Source organism: Eumetopias jubatus, unplaced genomic scaffold (genome assembly GCF_037043125.1).
Source record: "Eumetopias jubatus isolate StellerSeaLion01/CBP00866 unplaced genomic scaffold, mEumJub1_p1.0 scaffold_10, whole genome shotgun sequence".
In the NCBI taxonomy this organism is placed as follows: domain Eukaryota; kingdom Metazoa; phylum Chordata; class Mammalia; order Carnivora; family Otariidae; genus Eumetopias; species Eumetopias jubatus.
In genome coordinates this window covers 8,354,689-8,364,845 of record NW_028274816.1, presented here as the reverse complement: position 1 = coordinate 8,364,845, position 10,157 = coordinate 8,354,689, and the positions used below count along the sequence as shown (strand labels likewise).

Sequence of the window (10,157 nt, the reverse complement as noted above, 5' to 3'; positions counted from 1 at the left end):
AGTATGGGAGAATGTTCTAGTGGAAGGGACTGTTCTATATTTTGCTTGTGGTGGTGATTTTTTAACTATAAACATTTGTCAAAATTTGGGGAACTGGACATAAAAAGTGCTGAATTTGGGGGAGGTACATTTAAACTTTAATTTTAAGATAGAAAAAGTAATATAACCTCAATTTTGTAAAAAAGAAAATATTCTCGCAAGTCATACACAGATTTTTAATCGTTCTTATATGTGGTGGGAGATAGTAGGTGCTCCTTCCTTTTGGATCTCCCTAAATTGTAGAAAATGCTTTAGAGTAGCCATACACTGTGTTGTTTAAAGAGCCTGAAAAAATTAAATCGTCCTCATGTTCATTAAAAAGGAAGAAAGAAAGATAGTGCCCGGTGTTAATGAGAAGCTAATAAAATAAGCACTTTTATACACCACCCGGAAAAGTTTGTTAATGATGTAGTGATATGTCTCAAAGCCATCATGATATTGTATTATTTATAGCAGGGAAAGTGAAAGTGTTGTTTGCTCATGGATATTCATTGAGTTGTTGATAATAAACTTTGAAGAAGTCTAAATGTCTAATGACAGGAGATTGGTTAAATAAATTATGATATAGCCATTCAATAGTGACTATAATCATGCACATTAATCTTGATTACAATGTAGATGATTTGATATGGAAAGATGTTCAGCGACAAAGAAGCATATATACCATAAATGTGCCTAAAAGACTCCAGTTGCATATTCTCAAACATTAACTGTTATTATGTCTAGGCAATCATGTTCTTTCAGTGCATTATTTTTTGCATTTTTCCCAACTAAATGATACATTTTCAAGTATAGACAAGTATATTATTATTGTATCCTATTATCGGATTTTTCTTTTCATTCTTTTTTCTTTATGCTTATTAAGGCTTTTTTGTCTCCAGTTCTATATTGTCTTGTAAGAATATTCTTGTACCAATTAAAAAAAAAAACCTCAAACTCTTCCTAGTGTTCTTTCCATTGCTTGATTTTTAACATTTTCATGTTACTTTATTTCAGTTTTTTGATCCAATTTAACACTTGCTACCCTTTAATAGATGAGTTTAACCTATTATGATTTACAATGTTTGGAGGTTATTTCCGTCAATTTACTTTTGTCTTCAATTTACAGTGCATCTTCTTTGTCCCTCCCCGCCTGTTTTCCTGTTTTCTGTGGTGTTATTATGCTATTTTCATTCATCCTTTCCCTTATTTCCTCAGAGAGTTTGGAATTTACCAAAAACAAGTGCATTCACTTTTTTTAGTGCCCTCCCTCCAAAGATAATTAAGCGAGATATAAGAATTTGTGTTGACCATTACTTGCCTCAGCACTTTGAAGATAGCGTTTCATGACGTGTCCAGGAGTCATGAAAAAGTTTACTAAAACTTTTTCCTTTGAGATCAGTGTAAGATTCACACGCAGTTATTTGTAGTAATACAGAGAGATCTCACGGACCTTGCTCCAGGCTCCCCTAGTGGTAAATGTCTTGCAACATCACCACTGAGATCTTGACACGTATGTCAAAAGGCCCAACATCTGTCCCACCTCAAGGATTCCTCACGGGGCCCTTTTCACAGGCACATCCACTTCTCTCCTGCCTCACCCCTTTTGTAACTCCTTGGAACTGCTAATCTGCTCTCCACCGTGCCTTGGACACAAAGTCCTTTGATAGGTAGCCTTGTGCCATTGGGTTTTCTCACTCAGCATCATTCTCCGGTGATTTGTGCACGTTGCTATGTGGATCAAGAATTCCTTTGCAGTTGCTGAGTGGTATTCCTTGGCGTGGAGCTAACACAGCGTGTTCAACGGTTCCCCTGCTGAAGGGCACCTGGATGGCTTCCAGTTTGGGTCTACTGTGAAAACTGCAAAGGACGTACATGTGCATGTTTTTATGTGAATCAGTTGTCATTCCCCTCGGAGAAAAGTGGGGAGTGCAGTAGTTTGGCTTTTATCCATCATCTCGATAATTTAAGTAGTCTACCCTGTAAGAACTAAGGCCTTTCTTCAAATTTAGAAAATCCACAGTCCTCATCATTTCTAAAATGGACTCTTCACTGTGTACTCCATGGTTTTTCCCCCCTTTGGGAACTACAGAACTTTTCAAGGTACCAGTGTCGAACTGCCATTTCATCTGTGTGCTTGTTGAATTCCCCAATTCTACACCATCTGTTTTTTTATGATTATTTCCAGTCCAAGAGTATCCTGTCTTTTCAGATTTGAGTTATTTTCAAAATTTCTAATTGCTTTCTTCACATGTCCTCCTTTTCCTCGTTTATTTATGCCCATTTTATTTTATAAGACATTTAACTTCTTATGTGAACAGTGTGCATTTGTTTACCTTGTTAGTGATTCTTTTTTTTTTTAAGATTTTCCTTATTTATTTGAGAGGGCTAGAGAGAGAGAGAGAGAGAGAGAGAGCATGAGCAGGGTGGAGGGGCAGAGGGACAAGCAGACTCCCCACTCAATGGGGAGCCTGACGCAGGGCTCAATTCCAGGATCCCTGAGATCATGACCTGAGCCAAAGGCAGACACTTAACCAACTGAGCACCCAGGCACCCCTACCTTGTTAGTGATTCTAAAGACACTTATTTTAAAGTCATTTTCAATTATTTCTATTTTTTTATTTCACCTGAAAAAATTCCTTTTCCAAATATTGATTTTCTTGTCTACCAATTTTCCATACACATTCGGGATTTTAGTCTGCAGGCTCATTTTGAAGGGCCTCTCTTATTTTAATTTTTCACGTTTGCCTCAGTCTGGGTCAGTCAGCCTTTTTCTCTTTCTCTCTCCAGATATTTTGTATTTATCTCTTGCCAGGCCCCAGGAACTCTTAGGCACCCAGTCCAAGCTTAGGGAATGTTCCTCACATGATCTGTGGTGACGAAGCAGTTTTCTCCCAGTCCCTCAAGGGCTGATGCTTTTGTGAAATTTAATAAAAATGAATTACAGAAGCATCATCACCTGCTAGTATGTCTTGACCATATCAAATTGCTGTAAAAGTTATAAACGCTTACTCCCAACTTTTGTATTTCTCTAGTCAGTACCAGTAACAAACAGTCCACAGGCTGGAATCAGCTGAGGCACCATATAGCACCTTGAGTTATGGCCAAAGAACACTGGGGATTTTAAGATCCAGTCAGGGACCAGGCTGCCATCTTAACCTGGGAGCCTGCATGTGCTTCTGTCTACCATTGTGGAGGTAGCTTTTGGAAACCACGGGCCTAGGCGAAGACACTGAACTTCTTTTTCAGCCTCCTTTTACAGGAGGGGACATCCTATCCGAGTCTCTAGTTTCAAGAAGTGAAGCTGATTTGGTTCTCAGCCTCACAGAAGTCAAAATGAACCTAGCTGACCAGTGCATTTAGCCCCATGCATGTCTCTGCACCTCTGTTCTGGTTCTAGTCTATGGGGATGTGGATGCAGTTTGGCGCAATAGTTATACATTTTCGATTGTCTTGTTTCAATTGTGCATATTGTAGCAGATAATAAACAGCTGCCTTCTAACGTCATCTTCCTTCCTGCTTAAAACAGAACCCCAGTGAGGTATCTATCCCCTCTCCTGCTCAGGGTCGGACTCTTCAAGGAAGTCGGGCTCCAGTCCCAGATACAGAAAGGGATAGTCATTGACTTAAATTTGTCATGTGACACATTCTAGCCAATGAGATGGGAAGAGAAATCTAGAGGTTTCTGGGAAAGCTTTCCTCTCTCAAAATGAAGCATCAGAAGAAACCATCTTATTTTCTATATAAGTCAACCTCAACACAAAGCCAACACACCAAAGAGTTCAGAGCTGAAAAATGAAAGGTCCTTGGTGATGCTCTTCAGGCATTGAACTGGCCAACCCAGAAGTCACCCTCCTTCATTACCTCCATGATCTGGTATGAAGAGTTTGCTTATCCTTTGAGCTAATTTGAGTTGGGGTTTTTCTGTTCCTTGCAGCCGAAAGCATCCTAACACACGTATCTCTTATCGCTATGTGCTTGAAATAGGGTGAACCTATCCCACCATCTTAACTTTAAATCACTTTTCATTTCTCATGTAACCTTTAGGGTAATTCTTGGTGATACAAGCATAGGAAATAACTCAAAATTTTTAAATATCCAAATACTTTAGGAGAATTGCTTAACGGATTGATAAGAATTTTCTAATGAGTCTATTGAATTTGATTGGTAAATGGGTATTTCTGAAGTGTCCTCTGTTCTAGCCGACATTTATTCGGTGCCTGTTAAATGCCAAACCCCACAACAGGAAGCATGGGGGTGATTAAAGAAGGTAAAGACCAGTCCTTTGCCCTAAAGGGCTCTAACTAGGGAGATAAGACTTCCAATAACAATATGCAATAGAATGATCTGTCCACATGAGGAAGACATACAACAAATTATGTAGGGGGTCAGGAAAAAGAATAAGCAGAGTTATGTAAACATTCTCAATGAATGTTTGTTTACATCGATTGCTTGGTTACCAAATTCCTTCTCTTATCGATCAAGGCTAAATCCCACCCTTGCCCATACTCAAATGGTATAAATGCTGAGCTAAGGTAAAACAGACAAAACTGTTGACGATTTTCTCGATGTAATCTGATAAATTGAAGAATTATTTCCAACTAAACTCGAAGTCTCTAGTTAGCAATGCCTTTGAATGCAAGGGAGGCAGTTATCAAATTTGAAGAAATATTCCTTGGGGTGGTGTGTTCATTAAATGTGTAACTTTGTCAGAGTGCCACCGCATTACGGGATTTTTTTTTTACAGCCAAGTGGTGAGAAAAGTACCTTTGGAATAGTTACTCACTGACAACATATAAAGTGAAAATTGCGCGTGTTCTCAAATCTTTACACATTTCTCCGACTGATCATTGGTTCCTTAGAATGCTGGATATTTGTGTGAAGCGTGCCTGCAGGCTACATATGTTAAACGTTAACAGGAAAATGTGTACCAGAAATCAAATCAAAGATTGTCTTAGATCCATTCTTCACTGTGCCTGCTTCTCGAGCTGAACAATTAGTGGTTTCTGTAGAGTTGAAAGTGGACCAGCAAGCAAGTGTTTGTGCAGAGAGGAAATACTCGCAGAGCTGACCCAGACCCATTCTATGACTGTTTGTGAAGACAAATGCCCATATTCTCATTTTACCTATGCTGCCAGCAGAGTCGTTTGATTCTTTTTTTTTTCTAATTTTTTTAGGAAACTACTATTTTATTCTTTTAAAATTATAATAGAATGGAAAAATGAATATAGAGGAAGGTACACAAGGGATGAACATCCACATAATATATGGGCAGAAACGTATTTTAAGTCAAATATCTTTATAGCAAAGAGATTTCCAAACCCCAGCCAACAGCCACTTGATTTTGAGCAGCCATCACCACATCAGAAAACAGACAATGGGCAAAGCATCCTTCTGAAGCTGTTCGATGGCAGCTGAGCTGTCAGCTACTTCTCTGATCAATTACCTTTGTTTGCTCAGCACACCCAGCGCCGACCTTCAGCGCCATCAACATGAACGCCAAAGACCGGAAGCAACTGGACAGAACAAATAAGGAAAATGGAGTCTGAAAACCCACACAGGGCAAGATATAGACAAAAAAAAAGATTCTTTAGAGAACTGATAATCCGGCAGGAGTGGCAATTGGTATAATCACGTCACAGTGTGGTTAATTTGAGCACGTCTTGTAAAATTAAAAGTATGTTTACCCTATGTTCCAAGGATTCCCTTCTCCATATCGATCCAAGAAAAATACATGTGGCAAGCGGCGCCTGGATGGCTCAGCCAGTTAGGCATCTACCGTTGGCTCAGGTCATGATGCCAGGGTCCTGGGATGGAGCCCTGCATAGGGCTCCCTGCTCAGCAGGGAGTCTGCTTCTCCCTCTCCCTCTGCCCCTCCCACTCCCCACCCATGCTCTCTCTCTCTCGTAAATAAATAAATAAAATCTTTTAAAAAAGAAAAAAATATATATGTGGCCAAAAACATGTTTAGGGTGTTCGTTGTAAGAGACCAAAAAAAAAAAAAAAAAAGGGGCCATGAGTCAAATGTCCATCAACACAAGAATGGTTAAATAAGCCATGATTCATACACAGCAGTTAAAATATAATAAAGTAAATCTGTATTGGTCAACATGGAGTCATCTTTAAGACACAAGGATGAGTGGGGAAAAACATATTGCAGAGTAATATATACAGCTGAAGGGTCTGTATGTTAAGTCAATAGATCATAAACAATACTATTTATTTTCCAGGTGTACATCATTTCTCTATATGCAAATCACAGAAAGCTTGAAAGTTCATATCCCTAACTGGTTAATGGTGTCTCTGTGGAGATAAGAGGAGACCAGGATTGGGGCGCCTGGGTGGCTCAGTCATTAAGCATCTGCCTTCGGCTCAGGTCGTGATCCCGGGGTCCTGGGATCGAGCCCCGCATCGGGCTCCCTGCTCCGCGGGAAGCCTGCTTCTCTCTCTCCCACTCTCCCTGCTTGTGTTCCCTCTCTTGCTGTGTCTCTCTCTATCAAATAAATAAATAAATAAAATCTTTTAAAAAAAAAAAAGAGGAGACCAGGATTGAAGAGAAAGGGATTTAAAGAGGTGTTATACCTTTATTTGTAAGGTTTGGATTTTATATATCCTTTATTTTTATATATGTTATATAGACACGACTTATAAAATTAAAATACATAAACAAATGGAAAATAATGCAACTTCGTAAGGCTCAAGTTTAAACCCATCCAATGTATAGGTGGGATTTGCTCAACATTCTTTGAGATTTGAGTCACTTGAGCTGATGTCATGATTCTGAGCATTGAGGATTCTTAGAAAGAGGGAAGAGTGATAGAGAGAAAGCCTCTTCCCACTCTCCTCTTCATGTCTGCCCTGGGGCACAATCAAATATTCTGCACAAATTTAGGTGGGCCCACTGAGCTCTGCTTCTTTAGTACCTCTTGGGTTTGAGCTGCCACTATGTTGTATCACACAACCTTTCATCACTCTCCTCAGGTCTCCTAGGTCAACAATGCATTCTTGAAGCATCCATAGTGTTTTCAGATGGAACAGGGATTATGCACAGGCCAAGCTGGCAGTGTCAAGGAATGTCGGATGGACCAGAGGTCCATGGGCTGAACTAGGACTTCTCCAGTCCCCACCATGGGAAATCTTGACAGTGGAAGACAAATGCATTGGGAGAGGACCCAAGTAAAACATGGGATGGTCAGGAGTTTTTGAGACGAGGGGAGCTCTCTTTCCCTTAGAGTTTCTGAAATGATCGGTGGCCATGTTGCTCCTGAAAGGGGAGGGATATTGGAAAATGGAGCCAAATAGAGCAGAAAAATGAGACATGGCAAAGAAAATATCTTGAGAGCCCTGATCCTCTCTTCTGCATCTACTCATACCTTAAGGTAGAAACACCTATGGACTTTTTAATTAGGTGAGCCACTGATTTCCCTGTTATACCAAATCCTTTGCCCCCAGATATGTCTTTTCTAATACTTCCATCCTACTGAGGCCAGCTCAGAGATCTCTGAGGGCTGATGACGTGGCGAGTGCAAGGTGAAACCCACTCTGGCTTTGTCTTGATTTAGTGGTGGGCCCGGACCAAATTTTTGATCTCCAGGGACTTCCTGTAAGGAAGGGGCAGTTGTCAGAGTCAGAAGGGCTGTCCAGAGGGGACTTTTGCACAAAGCTGGGGAATGTCATTCTCAGTGTAGCTGGCCGAACTAAGGTACACAGAAATCCAACCCAGACAGATCCTGGAGAGCCAAAGTCTATGACTTTCTCTAGTAAGTTTACATTTAATCCAAGAGGAACAGAGCTCCTACCTCCACAACTTTGGTTCATCTCCCCTGCTTCATAAAAGTCTTCTTTTCCCCTTTGGCAAAACACACACTAGTTTTGAAAACATAATCACACACCATACGGTATATGATGCTCTCACAGCTGGTCTGTAAAGGAGCCTGGTGGGAAATAGAGTGAGAATCTCCTTTTTACAAATAAACTTAGGCTCAGGGGTTTTCGTAAGGTCCCCAATTAAAACCCTCCCATGGCAACCCTCTGCACTGGATGCCATGGACACAACTGTCCCTGGTGTTCCTGGCTTTCTCTGGTTTGGTCCCAACAGCTTCCCCACACCCCCTTGACCCAATCTCACCACACCTCTTCCTCCAGCCTCCCTGGAGAAGCACCTCTTCCTCTTGCCTCAACACCAGCTGATTTATCATCTTGGTGCTTCGTACTCCTGATCTTTACCTGGCTAGCTCTTCCTCACCTTCCAGGTCTCAACTCAAATGTTCTGCTGCCCGTACTTTCTTCCTCCTCAGGAAAACCTCAGTGCTGCTATTAAGGCCTTTCGGTTGATTTGATTGGATGAGACCCACCCAGATTGTCAAGAATAATCTCCTTTAATTAAAATCAACTGACTGTAGATATTAGCCCCATCTACCAAATACCTTCACGGCAACACCTAGATTTTAATGGAATAGTTGGGTCCTAAAACCTGGCCAAGTTGACACATAAAACTGCCCATCACAACTGGGGCTTACTTACTGGTTTTCCATGCCATGGGAAAGGAGGCTCTGTGAGGAGAGAGGTCTTGTCTCTCATGGGCACTGTTGTATCCCTGGTACTTTGTAGCATAAAGGAGTGCGGGACAAGCAGATGTTTTCCTCCTGATAGTCCCGATAAACTCAGGTGACATCTCAGGGTGGCCACAAGGTGGCATCTGCAGGAGGGTTCCTGAGCAGATGTCTACTACTCCCTAACTCAAAAGAAGCTGAAGCTTGGTGCCAGAGGTCTCCAAACAGCTCTTGGTAGACCTGGCCAGCTACCCTGTGGGTCCTCCTCGACCCTCAGTGAGTAGAGTTGCACCTCTGCCCTTCTGGCTTTGGACCCCCTCAGCCTCACTCAAGAGGTTGTCCCCAGACAACATCAGAATTTCTCAGAAAGCCTACCAAGGTGGAGTCCTGGAAAGCAGGCTTTGAAGACATCAGGCTATTGGCCCAGGGTCACGTGGGAGTGGAAGCATCTAGGGCTGCTCCTTAGATGGAGCCAAGAGTGGCTGCTCTTTCCAACTGAGGCATCTAATAAGCCCTTGAGTAATAATAGGTGCCTGTTGACAGAGGGCCCTTCTGCCTTCAGCGGGGCAGTGGCAGCACTGAGCTGCTCTGGGGGAGCGTGTGAGGGGAGTAAAGAGAAGACTATGCCCAGCTGAGGCAGGTATGAGCATCTGCATTATCTGTAATACACTTACACAACTATTACTACTTATTTACATATTATACATCTTCCCCAGTGGACAGTAAACAACTTGAGAAGCGATATCTGGACTGGACTGTTGAACATTCTGTCATAGCTGGAACAGTGCTTGGCCATAGTACGCACTCAATCGACATCTGAAGGCAGAAGGAACAGAAGGAAGGAAGGAAGGAAGGAAGGAAGGAAGGAAGGAAGGAAGGAAGGAAGGAAGGAAGGAAGGAAGGGTGAAAAGAAAACAAGAAGGAATTCAATTAATATTCACTGAATAAGCCTTAGAAGCTTAGGGCTCCCGATCGTTTCTCAGCCTTTTGGCTAAGATCATGTGTAGTAGTATCTGTTCTTATCAGAAGCTTAGGGGTCCCTGAAATCTGGGCTCTGCATAGGTCAGAGGGTAGGTAGCAAGCAGGCTGGTTTCCGATCCCCACATCCGGGGAGTTTCTCCTCTGTCACTGGGTCAAAATGTTGCCAGGGGCTACAGCATGATCAGAACCACCAAAAACTAACTGAGCACTAAGTTAGATGGGTGAGTTTAGAGTGACTGTGGACACTGTGGTCTTTCTGGTTTTCATCATGGAGGTCAGAGGTGGACTGCTAACCCTGGTTGTGGTTGGGAAAGAACAAGGGTCCAGAGAGAGAAGTGCATCCAGTGTCCCGGTGACAGTCCCAATTCCGCACCAGGGATTCCTGGACAAACCTCTTTCTTTGCATGCCTAAAATCACGTCTTCAAAATTAAGGAGATGGAGAAAATCAGTGGTGCTCAGGCTTTATTGTTAAGCAACCAAATCTTACAAGGACTCCCAAAGAGAAGTGGAACTTAATTAGGGTATGCTTATTCCAGTATATTCAAATGTCTAACATTTAATTATGCAGACAAGAACAATCATATGTCCTGATATAAACCAAATAT

At 41.9% G+C, this 10,157-nt stretch overlaps 1 pseudogene; it reads left to right on the top strand.

Moving 5' to 3' along the window:
- Positions 1-9,541: 9,541 nt before the first annotated feature.
- On the top strand, positions 9,542-9,673 carry LOC114204354 (U2 spliceosomal RNA; annotated as a pseudogene).
- The last annotated feature ends 484 nt before the right edge of the window (positions 9,674-10,157 follow it).